Source organism: Bacillus rossius, chromosome 1 (assembly GCF_032445375.1).
Source record: "Bacillus rossius redtenbacheri isolate Brsri chromosome 1, Brsri_v3, whole genome shotgun sequence".
In the NCBI taxonomy this organism is placed as follows: Eukaryota; Metazoa; Arthropoda; class Insecta; order Phasmatodea; family Bacillidae; genus Bacillus; species Bacillus rossius.
Window position 1 is genome coordinate 59,092,061 of NC_086330.1, and position 20,007 is coordinate 59,112,067.

At 39.3% G+C, this 20,007-nt stretch overlaps 1 protein-coding gene and 2 long non-coding RNA genes across 3 annotated transcripts in view; all 3 read left to right on the top strand.

Annotated features, from left to right (window-relative positions):
- Positions 1–20,007, top strand: part of LOC134536568 (leukocyte tyrosine kinase receptor) — a 311,306-nt gene that overhangs the window by 103,251 nt on the left and 188,048 nt on the right. The gene's annotated exons all lie outside the window — the stretch shown is intronic.
- Positions 4,548–5,888, top strand: LOC134529089 (uncharacterized). Its single transcript, XR_010074459.1, has 2 exons — positions 4,548–5,012; positions 5,126–5,888. It is a non-coding gene; the product is annotated as an uncharacterized LOC134529089 (long non-coding RNA).
- On the top strand, positions 8,353–11,372 carry LOC134529092 (uncharacterized). The gene is made up of 2 exons (XR_010074460.1): positions 8,353–10,806; positions 10,920–11,372. It is a non-coding gene; the product is annotated as an uncharacterized LOC134529092 (long non-coding RNA).

The following is a 20,007-nucleotide window of genomic DNA, read 5'->3' on the forward strand; positions in this document are numbered from 1 at the left end:
GTAAACAATGGAAGTTTCTTAACATTAGCTAAAACAAAAGGTTTATATTATCATATTATTTGTATTGTTAATATTATTTTAAGTTATATAAACATATTATGTTATAATTTACGTTTCCCTAGATTAAGAAAATACTTTGCTGCTATATTTAATGCAGTATTATTTATAGTGCTTGTTTTGTGACATAAAAATTATATTATTAGGACATACAAAGCATGGGTAGTTTGTTTACAAATTAAGTGTTACGTGGGTGGAGTAGAGAAGAGTTCCGCGCGGTTGGCGGCCCTGCCATGTGGTGAAGAGATAACATGTCGGCGCGCGCAAGGCGCCGAGAGACAAAACAAAAAAATACCACGACGTCCGAAAGGACTTCTATGATGAGTTTTTTTTTACAAAGATGGCCTGGTTTACAGGTGGATGTGTTATAAAAAAAACACAGATAAAGGGAGGAATTTAGACAAACTTAGTGCACTGTCGGCCGTGAGGAACAAACTAGTCCGCAACGCATTGTTTCGCTGCCGGACACGGGGGCAACGACATGACCTTGTCTCCTCCAGCCGGTGAGGCGTGTAGGGGAGGGGTGAAGAGGATGACAGGGAGAATGACACGCGCGCTGATAAAGCACGCTGCCTGAAGGACGGGGCCGCGCGGTGTCTCACCGCGCGCAAACACAGTCACAGCGGGACGTAAAATACGAGAGAATTTTAATTTAACTCACTTTGGGTGAATCAGATTGGGTGCCAGTTTTAGGACTTACAATAATACTATATATAGAAAATCTTAGTGACAAACAAAAAAAATATTTATACCAAATAAATTTAAAGCATTCTCATAAATCAAACCAAAATACAGTTAACAATTTAAGAGTAACCATATCACACAAACTGCTACCACATTGTAACCGTAACCATGCTAACTGCTACCAATTTGTAACCGTGGTGCTGTGCTCAAAACAAAACCATAATTATTGATAATAAATGTCCGGTGGAAGCGTCAGGCTAATTATCTAAAAGAACTTGCCAGAGGGGCACAGCCCCACTTACAAAAACAATTTAAAATTAACCTCCCTGACAGTAGGAAAGGTTACGTGGATTGTGGTTTCAAGTAGCAGCAAATGAAAACACTCGTATGGTTTGGTTTCATTAGAGGCTTTTACTGTTGATTAGTAGTTCAGTATCTTTTCATTGATATGTTTCTTACATTAGAAAATATCTTACGGCATTACAGCCATTACAAACAAAACTGCTAACAATGTCAGATTCTTATTTTTGATACATTACATTGAGTAACTAATGAATAAAAAAGAAGAAAGAGGGACCAGGGGGGGGGGGGAACACCATTTCATACTATGCTAAGTTAAACTGTTTAGGAACATTGAGCTCGCAGGCTCATAAAACAAATATACGTGTTTAAAATACAATATTTTATAATAATATGGAAAACGTCCTAAAACTGGCGGAGTTATAAACTGTTCTTCACTTCTTTTTGAGGGGTGCCGAAAGATGGAGGGAGACTCCGTTATAGAGGCTCACGAGTTACATGTTGAGGTGCAAAATGTGGCGCCGGAACTGGGCCGCCATCTTGAACTGGTCTGGGGTCCTTGAAGTACTCTGGGATTCTGGAAGCCTCTGGGATTCTGGAACCCTGCCTGTAACCAATAATCCACCTGGATTAGCTTGGTTAGCAGGCAGTTTATGACGGGCGAAGTTAAGCCCAAAAAAAAAATGCAACCTAACAGGTTTGTGTGGGACGAAGTGCAGCTTACCTTAGCTGGCAGGGTGAAGTAGATAGTGGCTGTCCCTGGGGGTGATCCGGGGATGCGCGGCACGGGAGCTCGCGGTAGCCATAGAAGATATAGTTAAGACGAAAACCAAAAAAAAACTAAAGTTAGACTTGACTAATTGGGCAGCTACTAAGAAAAATAAAAAAAATCTAGGCGACATGGCCTGGCTCAGAAGCAACTACATTATTGCCGAAAGCGGATCACGATAGCTGCTGGTCGTTACTGCGACTTGTTGCAAAGATGCGCGCTGGACGAGAGCTGCCCTCAAAATCCCTGAAAATGGCGCCGGGACGCTAACTTAAACTTTAGTCCCGTCGTCTGTTCCTCTGGAGGAGGGGATCGGGAAACCCGAAGTGCTCCGAAGGGCTCCGAAAGAAAAAAAAAGGGCTCCGGCGACCTATCGACTGAGTGTGAGGTCGACTGTTTCTTCTGGAGGGGATAGGGGATAGCTGGTTCGTCCTTTCGCCGCTAGATGGCGTGGGCATGCAGGTCGGAGTCTCGCAGAGACCATCGCGGCACTTGATGGCCGCCATTTTGCAAGTGGGGGGGGGATTTTGGCCTTGAGAGGGGACATTGCCGCGGCTGGCCGATGACCGCTGTGGACCAGGATGGGGTGGGGGGTATGTCCGGTGAATGACCTGCCCTGGGAGAATTCGCCGGCCAGACGTCGGGACGTGCGGCGGAACTTGAAAAAAGGACACCAAAACGTGTTAGAGACCGCAAACTTCAGCACACCTCCGAGAAGGGGTGGGGGTGACCATGGGAAGCTTAGGGCGGCTACTTTCGTCACGCGTAGCGCTAAACTCGTGACGAAACGCGACGGCCAGTGGATACCGTTGCTGATGATAGTCCTGTAGTCGGCTAGACCCAGCAAATTTGGTGGGAAACGGTGGTGAGAGCACTATGCTGCTCAACAAGGTAACCTGCCGGTACACTTGACCGAACAAGTTTGGATGGGGCGAAAGCGTAAAATTAAAGTTATAAAAAAATTTAAAATTTTGTAAAACCAAAAAAATAAAAAAAATCGTGCCTAAAGTAGCACTGATTCGGCACAGTGGCTAAAGATTCTCTTTTTGAAGACTCTATATTTCCAGCGGATCAGAAAACCGTTTCACAGGCAGTTTCAGTTGCTGGTATTCCCAGATATGCCATTGCTAATTTGCATAAATTTGGCAGTATCATCTCATTTTCTTCCCACCACTTCAGTGGGTTTCCAGTTCTCTCTAGTAGCGGCATATTTAAATAATAGCTGCCCGACCCGGCTTCGCACGGCTATACTAATGGAAAAAAATTAAGCCACATCTCCCATTTACAGTAATGGTAAATAAAAAAAATTCAGTGAAAATTTATTACAATGCTGTATAGTGTACCGGAGAAAAAATTAATAGCACCGATGGTTTCCCGACTCGTGCACGCAACGTACAACTGATGTACCCGTACTTCGCTACGGCAGTCTACAGGCAGATCATTCTTACGCCGCTCATTATACATGCCCCTCCTTGTGGGTAAGCCACTGCCGCGCGATGCCCGTTGCCATGGAGACGCAGAAGGCATGAAAAATGCAAAATCCTGTTCGCATGCAGACAAAGTACCCACTGTTGCCTGGTTTTAACCACCCATGGGATCTAATTTTCGGAAAATGTCATCCTGCGTAACATAAGGAACATTACTGTGAAGATTCAAGTCTGTAAAATATATATAGGTACTTGAAAAAAGGGCAATTTTTGATATTTAAAGTACCCGCAAAATTTCAACGGTGATGAAGACTGCGCTAACAATGAAATAGTCGTTGCCATAGAGACGAATGAAGAATCAACAAAGCAACAGCCGTTGCCATGGTGATTTCCTACCAAACACTGGAAATTTTGATATATTACGTCCCCGAAACTCCCCTTGGGATCGGATTTCCGCAGAATCCGTTCTTAGTGAACGCCTACATCACAAAATGAGTAACTATGCTAAATTTCAAGTCAATCGGGTGTATAGTTTTAGAGATCTCGTGATAAGTGAGTCAGTGAGTGGTATTTCGCTTAATAAACTACTAGCGCCGGCGGCATTGTCAACACACTGTGCCGGAAATTAGGCATTTCGTCACCTTTTTAAATTTTTTTTCTATAATTTTAAAATTTTTGGGGTTTCTTATTTTTTTAAATTTATCTGGTTGTTAATGGGGGTGATTTACTTTTTGCTAGGCCGGTGTACGCCACGGATTTAAACTTTGTGCCAGTGGACCGAAGCCCCTTCCCAGGGGGCCAATCTGATATTTTTCTGTCTAATGTGGACATGGTCAGCCCGGTTGAAATTTCTCTCGCCTGCAGTCACGTCCCGAGTTTGTAATTTTAATTCCCTGCATGACCGAAACTGCATAGAGCAGCTCCTGGGCTGCAAGCTGCTACCTTGTAGAGACCTGCTGAGAATAGCATGTCTCGTCACGAAGCAGTCTCCAGTGGAGCTGCGTTCCAACCGGAGTGGCGTTTTCTGTCCCCCCTTCCCCTCTCTCCACATCACTTTAGTTCTGAGAAATCCAGGAGCAGTGACCTGACATGAACTTAGCCAAGAGACCTAAAGAGACCTCCGCGAAACCTAGCGGCAGAAAAAAGCAACTTTACCCATGGTGGCCAGCGAGCCGAGACTACGCTTATGACACCTGGTGGCAAGTCAGCTCACCACGTCAAGTAGTTCCCCCTTACGCCGCTAGAAAGCAGCGTCGCGGTGCCATAAGGCACCATGCTTTCTTCTCCCGACCTGTAGGAGTCGATTGTTCGTTGCTTTCGTTTCGGTCCGGTAGAGAGCGCGCATGTCGTGTTCTTGCCACGCCCACCTCGGACTCCTTCGGAAATCTTCGGCTTAGAACCGAACCTTCCCCCCTCCTCCCTAGGGCTTTAGCGCCCGTTTTAATTAGAAACCTCGTCCGCCCTAGTTGACTCTGTCCTCTGATCGCGGCTACTGACCACGTGTGCTCGACGTCCTCTGCGCTAAGAGGCCTTTCGCGGGAACGGCGATTTCCGGTTGCACAAAAGATGTAGTCAGTTACTTAAGGGATGTGATCCCATTTGTACAGTAGCCAGGCAGAGGTAGTTTTTAGAAATGTCATGCATAGTTAAATTCTTTTTATTTATATTTAATTCTAAAAATTCTGGTTTCCTTCGCGCATCCGCGAATTTTCGGTGCGCGTCATCCTGATGTCGGCGCGAGACACCTCGCGAGCCCTGTGTCCACACCCTGTTTGGTGAGTAATCCGTTTTTTTTTTCCCCCAAATTCCCGTTGTTGGCTTTCGCGCCAACTGTGTAGGACTGTCTGGACGCAGGTCTAATTCGTTTTGAATTTGGGCTGTGTTTCAGACAGGGTCGAAGTTACGGGGGAGAAATTGCCCCCGCATGATCTTCGGGACCTCCAGCTGATCCCCCCCCCCCCTTGTTAGAAGAGTTTGGCCGGCAGTCCGAGGTCATCCTGGAAAGATCCGGGTGATATGAGATATATATATATTTTTACTTAAATAGAAGGAACTAAAACAAAGATACCAGCGAGCAGTGTTTTAAGGACGTCATCCTCAAGAATCTGTAAAATCGAGGAAACTCATATATATATGTAATTGTTGGGACAATTAAAATTTGGTGCGATTTTTAAATTTTTGATTATGTAATAATATTTTGTTAAGGTGTAATGTGTATTGTTTTAAATTATTCTGGGGCGCCCCCTTTAACTTCGTTAATTACTAAGATTTTATTGTCAAGTTTTAATAATACGAACACAAAATTCCTTAATAATAAACCAGGGAACCTATAGACCAAGCTACTTGTGTAGTGTTAATTTATTTATGATATACCTTCTTCCCTTAAAAGATCCACCAGCTCCCAATTTGCTTGTGTCAGGGAGATCCAAATTATATTGTTCTCCACCTCGTGCCACCTCTGGTCAATAACTAAATTTTTCTTATTTTCTTACCCAGCAAGTTTCCAAGGCTCTTTTTAATCAATTTAAAATAATTTAATTTTGAGGCACGAGGGGCGTTACAATTGGTAGCAGAGCGTGGTTTGGTCTATAGGCATACCTAAAAGAAGTAGGCATACCTAAAATAAAATAAAAAAAAAATTTAAAAAAAAATTAATTAATTTTTGTGAAACCAATTTTGTATTTTTAACATTGTAAACTGATCGCTGGTACACCCGGTAGTTATATTGCTTTTCTATTTTAAAATTTATTTTGAGTTTTACGTCCCACTGTAATTGAGTTTGCGCGCGGTGAGACTACGCGCGGCCCCGTCGCGTCGCGTCGGTGCGACGTCCCTTAGGCAGCGTGCCTTATCAGGAACGCATGTCATTCCTCCTGTCATCCTCTTCACCCCTCCCCTACACGCCTCACCGGCTGGAGGAGACAAGGTCATGCCGTTGACCCCGTGTCCGGCAGCGTAAATAATGCGTTACAATCTAGTTTGTTCCTCACGGCCGACAGTGCCCTGAGTTTGTCTAAATTCCTCCTTTGATCTGTGTTTTTTTATAACACATCCGCCTGCAAAACAGGCCATCTTTGTAAAAAACTCATCATAGAAGTCCTTTCGGACATCGTGGTATTTTTTGTCTCTCGGTGCCTTGCGCGCGCCGACATGTTCTCTCTTCACCACATGACAGGGCCGCCAACCGCGCGGAACTTTTCTCTACTCCACCCACGTACCACGTGTTTTGTAAACAAACTACCCATGCTTTGTATGTCCTAATAATATTATTTTTATATCACAAAACAAGCACTATAAATAATCTATACTGCATTAAATGAAGCAGCAAAGTATTTTCTTAATCAAGGGAAACGTAAATTATAACATAATATATTTATATAACTTATAATAATATAAAAAATACAAATAATATGATAATATAAACCTTTTGTTTTAGCTAATGTTAAGAAACTTCCATTGTTTACATTTTATAAGTATCATAAAATTAACGATATAGTATTTTAATAGTAAATAAAATAAATTTATAAAGGGTCCATTCATTAAGTAATATAAAATAAGAATATGCTCATAAGTAATTTTAACAAGTACTCTAATCCTATTGCATCGTTCACAAGCAAAGTGAATATACTTCGACGTACCATTTCATTGTGTCACCATACACATACATGTGCTTAGCTGTTGTTTAGATTTATTTCGTGATCACCCAAAGAGAGGTGCTATCACTCATGCCTTTAAGAAAAGGCCTGAATTAAATTGTTTATATACACGGGTTGAATCCCCAATACTTTTACGCTAGTCATGAGGTGAGGAATTTATTGTAAGATAAGAGTACTATATCTTTTTTTTTAACGTCGAGTTTTCTATGAGCAATTTACCAATTAATCTAAGAATGCAAGGTAAAGGATAAATAATATTTTTGTAATTATGAATTTTGAGTAAACAATTTATTAACTTTTATATTTTTTGGATCGGTGTTAATTTCCTTTATAAGGTGGTGTACAGCTATGTATTTAAAACATCTAAATTTTTTCATTATCCATTTTTCATCCAAATTTGTTGATCTTTCGGGTTTCAAACCCGAACTAACTCAGGGGTGAAATTCCCTCGTAGGTCTCTCTGCTTCAGCCTGATGATCTGATCAACCGTCAGAGCTTGAACATATTGAGCCTATGTGAGTTAAGAAATGCAGGTATCCGGGACCGAGGTGTGCTTCGCTTTTTAAGCAAGTCATAAATTTATATCATTCGTCTGATCCATCGTCAGATTGTGTAGAGCTATGACTCAATGCCTTCGACTTCTTAGGGACAGCGAAACAATTATGTACAGGGGTTATATTCCCAATTTAGTTTTGTAAGTTACGGGTTACCATACCCATTTACAGGGGTTACAGTCCCCATTAGTCACTGAGTGCTCAAGGACGCATTTCCCTTGTTTCGGCCTCAGTGCTTTTCGGCCTCCCTCACAGCGCCCATTTTGTGTTCCTACACGATATCCAAAATCTGAGATCAACAGGATGAATTTCATTTCATTAATATAGCAAAGACATAAATAGTTGTAAGCTTACAGGTACTTTAAATTTAAGCTTTGAATTTAATATTTTTTATTTATTATATGATTTTAAGGATTTATTTTGAATAATTCAAACCAAGTTTAAATGGACCCTATTTAATTATAAACCTTGTGTTTGACTTATAAAGTGTTACAGACAAAGGACATGGAATTAATTCGGCTTCTATTACAAGTAGTAGGGCAACAGGCATCCTTTTTTGCTCAATAATAATAATATAATCACGCATATAAAAATAAGTATTCCCCCTAAATTAAGCAGCTACGAGGTGACTGGTCACATTTTAATATTTAAGGTAATCACCGAGAAGGGTGAAATACTTTCAACCCCCAACGAGAGGTCCACTTAATTAATTTGGGTATGTTTGAGCATCCGGTTTCTAGGCTAGCACAAGCAAGGTAATTTAAGATATCTAAATTTTTAATTTTTACATACGTAAGTTCAGTCTTTAACAAGCTACTTGTCGCAAATAGTTTTACTTTTTTTACTCAGAACTACCTCTCTGATATTTTGTTCTTTGAATCTTCATGATTTTTGTTCGACGATTTTATCTATTTAATTTCTGATTACGTTCTTTTTTAATAACCATAATTCGTAAAGTAAGCAAGAATAATGTTTGTAGTGTTTTTGTACTGATTTTGCGTTAATACTTGTACATGTTTATTTCTTTATTTTCCCTTGCACGTAAATGTGATGTACAGTGACGTACATAGAGTCTGAGCACTGGAGCTGTCACATCTAGCTATTTTTCTTTTTTCTTTTGCATTCTACCCCAAAGTTGTATTTCTTTTACATCGTTATCGATGATATTGTTTATTTAAGTAAGAGCTACGTGACTTCCAGACGGCAAACTGGTTTCATTTATGTGTTTTTCTAAAATAGGAGCTAGGTCAAGCTAGCCAACGAGCGGCGCAAAAGTTAGGGTCCTCTGAGCCAACGTTCCATGACCAAGGTCCTCTGAGTGAAATATCTCATGACCATTTTCGAGTGTTCTTTGGGTTACATTCCCACCACTCATCTTTGGACGGCCTATGTTCAAACCCCCTCTCAGGCAGTGCGAAGCCTATCAGCAGTCATGGAAGATCTAACCGCTCCATTATAATTTATCCCTTTTTGATTTATAATTGTTGGTTTATTGAATTTTACATTTCTTTAAATAATTTAAATTTGAGTGCGAAGAGTCGTTCATTTATAGTTTTGTTTGAAGAATACTTTTAAATAATAAATATTAGTTAATAATAATAACATCAGAGTGGTATGCGCTGAAATTTCTTAATTTATCAAATATTTAATATTTTTAAATTCATTCTTTCCTACGGATTGTTGATCTGTTGGGGTTTTTATCCCCAATCATTTAAAATTCCGCCAAGGGAATACCACCCTTAGGCCTTGTGTCACTCTGGGACTGAGGCTCTGTTTCGCCTTCGGGCAAGCAGCAAATTTGACTGTCTTCTCCATCGCCTGACTGTGCAGGGCTGAGTCCTAATGCCTTCGGCTTTTTATGGAAAGACTATTTTCAGGGGTACACAAATCCCCACCTTTCATAACTGGCACCCGACGGACCAAGTTCCGGTTCCGGCCCAGAGTTTTCGGCCCGCCTCACAGCGCCCATGTTTAGAGTTTTGTCACGTGACATCATTCCCAACATCTGAGATCAACTTTACTAATTACATAATTCACCGTTAAGGGTGATTAAGACAATTATAATACACCTTCGATTTGATCAACATATTTTTTTATAAGTAGTAGGATACAGGCGGACCTGGTACTAGTTTTACTGAGCAGTGTAAGTGTTGTTTTTTTATTTTCCCTATATGCTCCGCATTCAAGCGGGGGAGTATGTGCCGGAAATTAGGCATTTCGTCACCTTTTTAAATTTTTTTTCTATAATTTTAAAATTTTTGGGGTTTCTTATTTTTTTAAATTTATCTGGTTGTTAATGGGAGTGATTTACTTTTTGTTAGGCCGGTGTACGCCACGGATTTAAACTTTGTGCCAGTGGACCGAAGCCCCTTCCCAGGGGGCCAATCTGATATTTTGCTGTCTAATGTGGACATGGTCAGCCCGGTTGAAATTTCTCTCGCCTGCAGTCACGTCCCGAGTTTGTAATTTTAATTCCCTGCATGACCGAAACTGCATAGAGCAGCTCCTGGGCTGCAAGCTGCTACCTTGTAGAGACCTGCTGAGAATAGCATGTCTCGTCACGAAGCAGTCTCCAGTGGAGCTGCGTTCCCACCGGAGTGGCGTTTTCTGTCCCCCCCTTCCTCTCTCTCCACATCACTTTAGTTCTGAGAAATCCAGGAGCAGTGACCTGACATGAACTTAGCCAAGAGACCTAAAGAGACCTCCGCGAAACCTAGTGGCAGAAAAAAGCAACTTTACCCATGGTGGCCAGCGAGCCGAGACTACGCTCATGACACCTGGTGGCAAGTCAGCTCACCACGTCAAGTAGTTCCCCCTTACGCCGCTAGAAAGCAGCGTCGTGGTGCCATAAGGCACCATGCTTTCTTCTCCCGACCTGTAGGAGTCGATTGTTCGTTGCTTTCGTTTCGGTCCGGTAGAGAGCGCGCATGTCGTGTTCTTGCCACGCCCGCCTCGGACTCCTTCGGAAATCTTCGGCTTAGAACCGAACCTTCCCCCCTCCTCCCTAGGGCTTTAGCGCCTGTTTTAATTAGAAACCTCGTCCGCCCTTGGTGACTCTGTCCTCTGATCGCGGCTACTGACCATGTGTGCTCGACGTCCTCTGCGCTAAGAGGCCTTTCGCGGGAACGGCGATTTCCGGTTGCACAAAAGATGTAGTCAGTTACTTAAGGGATGTGATCCCATTTGTACAGTAGCCAGGCAGAGGTAGTTTTTAGAAATGTCATGCATAGTTAAATTCTTTTTATTTATATTTAATTCTAAAAATTCTGGTTTCCTTCGCGCATCCGCGAATTTTCGGTGCGCGTCATCCTGATGTCTGCGCGAGACACCTCGCGAGCCCTGTGTCCACACCCTGTTTGGTGAGTAATCCGTTTTTTTTTTCCCCCAAATTCCCGTTGTTGGCTTTCGCGCCAACTGTGTAGGACTGTCTGGACGCAGGTCTAATTCGTTTTGAATTTGGGCTGTGTTTCAGACAGGGTCGAAGTTACGGGGGAGAAATTGCCCCCGCATGATCTTCGGGACCTCCAGCTGATCCCCCCCCCCCTTGTTAGAAGAGTTTGGCCGGCAGTCCGAGGTCATCCTGGAAAGATCCGGGTGATATGAGATATATATATATTTTTACTTAAATAGAAGGAACTAAAACAAAGATACCAGCGAGCAGTGTTTTAAGGACGTCATCCTCAAGAATCTGTAAAATCGAGGAAACTCATATATATATGTAATTGTTGGGACAATTAAAATTTGGTGCGATTTTTAAATTTTTGATTATGTAATAATATTTTGTTAAGGTGTAATGTGTATTGTTTTAAATTATTCTGGGGCGCCCCCTTTAACTTCGTTAATTACTAAGATTTTATTGTCAAGTTTTAATAATACGAACACAAAATTCCTTAATAATAAACCAGGGAACCTATAGACCAAGCTACTTGTGTAGTGTTAATTTATTTATGATATACCTTCTTCCCTTAAAAGATCCACCAGCTCCCAATTTGCTTGTGTCAGGGAGATCCAAATTATCTTGTTCTCCACCTCGTGCCACCTCTGGTCAATAACTAAATTTTTCTTATTTTCTTACCCAGCAAGTTTCCAAGGCTCTTTTTAATCAATTTAAAATAATTTAATTTTGAGGCACGAGGGGCGTTTCAACACACTTCGTACGTGTACTGCATGTTGTATCTAACCCCCTCCAACGCATTTGATTCTAAATTGGACTTTTAGTAAGGATCCCTAATGTCATTGATAATATAATATAGCCAATAGCCTTCCTAGATAAATGTACTATATAACACTGAAATAATTTTATAAATCGGACCAGTGGTTCCTGAGATTAGCGTGTTCAAACAAACAAACTCTTCAGTTTTATAATATTAGTATAGATGTTGTCACCTCTCTGTTTTGATTAGCACCTAAGAGAGACTTTGCAGCTAAATTATAAAATTCATGCTACAAGGAGGAGTGGCTAGTAGAGCCATTAGCTTATTCAGTTTTATGAGTCCCTGCAAAATAAAGAAAAAAATATCTTGAACTTTTAAAAACATGTGAGGTGCTAACTACAAGTAAGAAATCAGGTTGTTAGTCTATTTATTGCAGAAAATAATAAAAGTCATACAGGAAGCCTATTAAAAGATATATTGCTATGGACTGTAGAATACCACCCAATAAATTTTAAATCCAAAGACTATTAAATTTAGTTAAAGCTGCCCACAGTAAGAATTTACCCCTTTCATGTTTCTGTGAGATGTACCAATTTGTTTACAAATTATGATTAAATTGATGTGTTAATATTAAACAAGCATTTAACCTGATTCAGTGTTTTCTTTTAGAAAACTGTCAAGTTTTGCTGCAAAGTGTTAACAGCAAGTTGTTTTTCATTGGCATAAACAACAACAATCATTGAAGAACAAGATGTGATGCAAACAAAATATATAATTTAAAAATTATATTGAACTGTAGTCGAAAAGCTTTATTTGTTTTATAGAAATGAAAGTTTTAGTATTACGGAAAATGTCTGGGCTAAATTTCACAGTTGGCCTCCCTGCGTTTGCAATGTCAGTGTCTTTCATCGAGATAATGTTTTTTTATTTGCCAAAATATTTACTGAAATAAAAAATTATCGAATGTTGAAGTTAATTTTTTTTCACATCAATTGGCCTAGCTCCAATGAGCAAGAAACTTATACAATTTTCACTACGTTCGAGCACTGTAGCCTCTTGCTATGTTTGCATGTCTTCTGTGTTTCACGGTAATCCGTCAGCGGGTTCCAGCTCAAGGTCATGTCTTTTGTGAAGGTTGTTAAGAGGAAGGGGAAAGGAAACCCGTGCGTCACAGAGGAATGGGGTGGTGGATGTTTAAGGCTGTTCAAGAGGTCCAAAAATCGTCCCTACTTCAGAATGACTTCAAACTGATACATCACTCACAATAGCATGAAAACTGATGGCCGAACACCCTGACAGCGCTGTATAAGACTCAGGGTCGCGCCGCTGGGCATTCAGTGGCGAGACAGCCTCCAAAGGGGAAGGGTGTATCGCTCCGCTCCCGAACAATGGAAAGGCGAAGCACGTAAGAAAATGGACAGTGTCACTCCTAGCGGAGGGAAAGCTAACTGCTTGTAGGCTGGGAGCAGGTAGTCGCGCTGGCTTGTGGGAGCGCCCTTTGGACAAGGGGTGGGGGAGGATGTGACAGACAACAACTCGGAGCTCAGAGCCCACTGATCGCTGGTCGCCTTGTCGTGTCGTGGCCCGGCGCGGCGCCTAGCTCGCTGGCCAGCAGTGCGCGACTTCACACGTGTTCCTGCTCCACACCTGCCATCTCGCATATACTTCCTAGATTCTTTTTAATGATGCTTCATCCACACGCATACGGCCTGTGCAATATATAAGCTTATATAACTTTTATAGTTATAGGCGTAAATTCTTTATTTGCTTTTTGTCTACATTCAATATTACAGAGGTGTCATCGCATTTAGCCTAGGTGAGCAGGGTGACGCTAATACATGTAATGACATTTTTTTTAAAATCATGTTTTATTAACGTTACCCGATTTATGCAATAACTATTTTTAGAGGATGGCGCACAAGCTAACACGAAAATACATTACATATTTAATGTAATAAAGTAGTTAGAGATATCATTGATGTGTCAGTCAGTTACACGTAGCACGCCGACATCTCTCCACGGCAATCCGGGTTTCTGGACAAATACCACTTGAGATGTTTGGTGATTGAGAGACGCGGTGAACGCCGTGAGTCTGAGCGGTGACGCATCATTTGCATCTCGCCGCTCGTCAGCGCCGTTTTGAAAATATTAAAAGTACTTTGTAGTTGTCACTACAACACTGATATAGAGTGGCACATTGACAAATATTTTAAGTAAGAAAATATATTGTAAATAAAAAACAAATGCACCAGACAATTCAACATTTCCCCTCTGTGATAGTTGTGCTGCACACGGAAAACCGGTGATCATACTTGCAAAGTGAGGTACTGATATTTTGCCTGCTTATTTTGGGATAACTGGCAAGATAAATCTTGGCCGTTTTCTTCAGCAATTTTTTTTGAACGCCTGCTGCGTTCATTTTTGCTGTCAGATATTTTTCCCAGGCCTGAAAGTCATTAATATCAAAGTAAAAATGATTTCAGTATTGAAGGAAAATATAATGCTGTTGTTGGCTAACTACATTTATTTAAGTTCATATAAGTAATGCTTATTCTTAACGTTCATAATATTTGTGTTAATTAGTGTGTCGTTATTTATTAATTCTGAGGCTATTACACTTAGTAGTTTGGTGATATTTGTTCTACAATATAATGCAATGGAATGTAACCTGGTATTATTTCTTTCATGGAAACGCAAAGTACGTGCGCAATGCACTAGGCAAAGAAACGTAATCATCATTGATAATAATTGTAACACCTGTTCAATTGAAGTTTCGTGTTTTCAAAATGTCTCATGTCATAACGGGAGTGTTCATAACGGAAAATATCTCTTCGAGTTGACTGTAGCCAATTCCAATGGTCACACCTCCCCAAACAGCAGCATCATTGATATCTTCAGCCTGGTTTTTATTGTCAGAAGTTATGTGTTGAACTTGGTCGCAGGATGCACATACAAATTGCCATGTATAAAAAAAACAGAACGGGTTTCTTTGTGGAAATTAAATTTTCCCATGGTACATTCCTTTTTGTGGGATTTAAGTGATTCCATTTGTTAGATTATATGTGCAATATCGACAAATCTATTACCACACAGCTGTTTGGTGAGAGGAATGTGATAGTCGTCTTTTTCAACTATCAACTTAGGTAAGTCACCATCAGACTCCTCAGACCCATCTTCTGTTGTGTCACCAATTTCTTAGCCGACATCACGAGTAACAGGCGATTTGCCTAACGGTGGTTTGCCTACATTAATTCGTTACGGCGTTTTGCCTAACGGCGTTTTGCCTAAACAGCGTTTTGCCTAAAATTAGGCAAACGCCTTTAGGCAAAACTACACATGCCCGACATCACTACTGGATAGCAATGGCTCAACTATCTTGTTTCCTGCATGGCCTGTAAAAAGAAAGGAATAGATATGAATATGCCAATATACATGTATTTAAAAGATGGTTTAGTTTCATGGTAAGTAATTTGTTTTAGAGCTAAGGGTAGCTTCACTAAGACACCTTCCGGTAGTTAAATATAGCCTGTGACAATTCTGAGTTGATGAGCATGCAACGAATCCATGAAGGAATAAAATATCTAAAAAGTAATATGATTTATGTAGTGCTTATTATTAAATTGTACGAACATATTACCATTGTTATGCTGCTTCATTTAAAATATTGCAGCATATTTTTAAAGATAGTTAATATTTAACTGAACTATTAGACCTCGTTGTTCTAAACAAATGCGATTTCTTGTAATTATCTTGTAATTTTTTTAGCATCGCATGCGCAATGATACTAATAACGATATTTGTAAATGAGTTTAGTAGTTCTTTAGAACCTGTTTTATTATTTTTAGGGAATAACTCAAGTACATTTAAATATTTTACGCGATATGTACATATGTACATGTGGAAACTGCTTATTACGTAGAAAAACTTTGATAATAACCATTAGTACAGCATTTTCACCTCAAACCGCATAATTCAAATATGGCAGAAACAACACAGATAAAATAATAATCACTTATTTATTTATTTTATGATATATATGGTGCCATTGAACAGCGTGAGACAAAAAGTGCCTCCTACAATGCAGATAACATAAAGAAAAAGAATGAAAAGAAACAGCCTACACACAAGATGTACTACAAAACGCTATTACTGACGTCGAAGAGACAAACAAGAGATAACAAATATAAAATATATATATATTATTAACCAAACACACCAGACGTATTTAATGTAATTTATGTGTTGATTCCAGTTAGAATTACATTTGTCAGTACTTTATTAGCATAGGCCTATATAGCGTAAGTTATTTAACTTAATTAAATGTAAGTAAAAATGTCAATGTTACATGGCATGCATGATTATGTGCAATGGAAAACGATGGGACCTACAATACTGACCATCACTGAGAGAAAGAAATTATTTCGAGGATCATAATTTTCCCTATCAACAAAATAATACGTTGAATTGTGTGAAATAAATATATGGCTGTTTAAATTAAATTATGATTTGCCCCAAAAATGGAATGTTTGTTTTCACACAGCTTAGGTGATGTTTATGGCTGCATTCACAAATAATTTTATGCTCATAAAATATTAAGGATTTGAACATGGCCATACATGTTCGTACAGAGTGTAAAATAAACCTTATATGTTGCATCACTATAAAAATAAACTGTAGGATGTTTAATCGAACTTCTAGTCTGGGACCACGTGTTTAGGGGTCAGTTTATAAGAGATAATGCCGGTTTCAAATGCTTATTAAAAATTTAATGTTATTAAAGGATGTATATTATCACTTAAATGGTATTAGCGTGTGTACGTTAATCCACGTTTCATTTATTATCTTATTTTCGTAGAAACTATATCATCTTCCCATTTTATTCTTTAATTAAGTTTAAATAAAAACATCGACAAACACAATAAATAATTTTTAAATAAATAAACAACAAATAATTTTTTTTACACAGAAGTACCGAAAAAATCTTCAATGTGTAAAGGCCTATCCGAACCAAGATACTCAAAATGACCAATACTATTTCCATGTAAATGCAGGCCGGTACTCATAAAACTGATTTGGTTGTCACCAAAACCCCTAAACAGGGTGCTTCGTTATTTACTGAAAACAAAATATTTATTTGCCTCTACCACGATGTACGTAATTGTTATTGCAAATATGTTTATTACGCGCATGTATCTGTCGATGATGTAGGAACAACTAAACAGATGTTTGGATAAGGAAATTATTTTAAAATATTTTATTTCGTACAAAGGAACGGACAGAACAAACACATGTTAGTGTGTGAAACTAAGTATTGTTTGAAATTAAAAATATTCATTTCTATATATATATATATATATATATATATATATATATATATATATATATATATATATCCAATACTACTATAGAACTACGTATTTATATCTGAGCATCCTATTTTGCCCTCCTACCACATTAATGTGGCAATAAAAAAGTGACATGGGATAATGAATAACATGGCACCACTAAAAAACAAACATCCTTTCTAGAAAAATAATATTTTACGCGAATTGTTTTACATTTTAATCTTACCTCTTCAATTGAAGATTCGTGAGATCGAAATTTTTCTTCAGAAATGTTAGGCACGTCCATCACAGATGGTAGCTCTTTGATTTGGCTGTGTCCAATCCCTATGGATATAGCACCCCAAACCAGAGCATCATTGATGTCGTCACAATACTCCGGTTCGTGAGATGTAATTTATTTGGTTTGGTTGCATGCATCACACTGGAATGTCCAAGTCGAAAAGAGGCCACTGCGACTTTCTGACATGAAAACAAATTTCCTTAACGTACATATTTTCTTATGGTCTTCCAGTAGAGCCATTTCTTTCATTAGATGGGCAATATTCACACATCTGTTTCCTCGAAGCCTCTCTTCCAAGAAAATGTAGTTAATGTCGTGCTCAACAATAAAATCAGGAAACTCGCTTTCTTCACCGCTACCTTTCAAAGCCACTACTTTCTAGTAAACTCAATTGATTATCACACGACTGCTTTTGCTCTACAAGAGAAACTTTTGTAAGTGACAAGATTGTTTCTTTGCTGCGTAATTCTTCGTTTGATCTGTATAGTGATAAAAATTAGTAAGTTAATATAAATGTGACAGAAACGGTGTATAATTATTCAAGCGTTCCAATAAAAAATTATTTCTAGAAAAAAGTACATTCCAACATTGAGGTAAAAAATAACAACGAAAATTTGCGTTATTCATTTATGTGCGTGTTAGGCTTCAAAATTCTTACAGCAACCATATGAGTGTGGCTTGCCTTTTTACAGAGGCATATAAAGGCTTTTTCTTTGGGAGGACACAAAACCAATGAAGTTACGCAGTTGATGATACACACTTACGTACAAGTACATTATATGCTGCAATTTAACCTTAAAAAAACAAAATCAGAAAACTATTCTGTGTAAAGGAATGCAGTTAATGGAATCACACAAATATTGTAAAAAATAATCTAATTGCTGGGTATAAACAGTAACAACGATTTCGCAGTAATTACAAAAATACAAAATACTGCAAGAGTCAGCAAAAATAAAATGTTTTAATGAAAATGATGTCTTTATTACACTTTACCAAATACTTCGGTTTAAATTTGAAAATCGTGTTGTAGTTACAGCCTGATGCGGAGTCTAAGGATGCAGTGAATGGAGGTTGGCACGGTAGTGAGGCGGGCCGACCCACATGAGGAAAAGACCTGCAGCTTCCAGCCAATCGTGAATAATGCCCGAGATAGGTCGAGGTGCATAGGGCACGAGCGCCGTAAAGCAGGGACAGGGAACAGGCATATCTCCGAGAAACCCCGCCGACCAATAGCGTTGTCCGGAACGATTGCTACATGCGGAAATCCGTGTGACCAAGCCGCGATGGGAATCTAACCTGGATTTGCATAGATGGTAAACCTGCGTTCTAGTGCCAGCCAACGCGGCCTTTTTATTATTTTTTGTTCACCATAATTATTTTATTACAAAAGGATAAAGGGGGGGAGGGGGAGGGGGGCAATCCGATTCATTAGCAAACAACGCGCACCATAATAAGTAACGAAACATCAAACGATGCCAAGAAAATATGCAGTATTTACTTTTATTTTATAGTTTCAGGATAATTTCGTTTCAAGCTAAACAGTTCTAAAGATTCCTGTATTTATACTCAGTAGTTTAACGCAATAATTCAAGACAAAGCCGCCGCGCCCTCCCCCCCCTCCCCAAAACTCCTTTTTTCGTTGTCATGAGACGAGCAGAGCGCATTTTGGTGTGAATATTTCTCCCGCACGAAACGTTTGCAACGGGAGGGGTTAGTAATTCTTGCCATGGTGACCTTGAGAGGCGGTCCGCCCAGCCCCTACCCGGCGTCAGCTGTGCAGGTCATTCACGCCGCGGAGACCTAGGCCATTACGCGTTACAAGCCAACCCACAGCTATATTATGAGACTGAGTCGTTGGCCAAGGGAAATTTGACTTGAATGATGGACGAAAAATTCAAACGAATGGCTAGGCAGTTGTGCAATTTCAACCACACATGACTAGTACAGTGGAGTGATTAAAATTGTTATCCTTACACCAAAAACTAAAAATAGAAGTACACATAATAGTACTTTGTGTTGGACAGATTATTCTATAACATAGATAGGGTATCTTGTATTGCGCTTACATACATTATTTCTACACTGACATGAAAAATACATTGGCATTAAATGGAGCAGCAAGATTAATTCTTTCAACTGTTGCACATGTGCCTTGTAATGGGTCGCGAAATTTCAGTATCACCTTAGCTGCAGCTGCAAACTCATTATCTTCTAGATTTGCAACCTGAAGCCTGGATTTTTCTAAATTGTATCTGCTTGTGTAACGAAAACTGTGCAATTTTGTATTTTTTTTTCATAATCATTTTTAGACCATTTTTAGTAAAATGTCAGTTTATTAAACTCGAAACTAGCGCTTATGTACTAAATTTACATGCATTAAAAATAGTTTATTCACGTTCGTCTAAGAAAGATACCCCTTCACATATGAAATTTCGATCTGATCTGATAACGTTTCAATACTGTCGTCCAATGTACTGATTCTTCTGTTTGTCACGGTTGTATTTTGTTATCTACGACAGAAAATGACGTGAAACTTCAATAATATTCAATAAGTATCTATTTTTAAATTATTTTTAATGGCTAAAGGTAAATCTTTTACGCAAAAAAAAAGCACGCGTTTAGTTTCAAAAGGATTTCAATACGATAACCATATGAGTTAGGTAAATTTAACACCCTAGTCGAGCTGGTATTGACTCATTTTTGGGATGCCCGACTTTGACTGTTCGATTTAAATAGGTACTGTATACATGAGCGTATTCAATTCGAAAAGTGTTTCGAAAT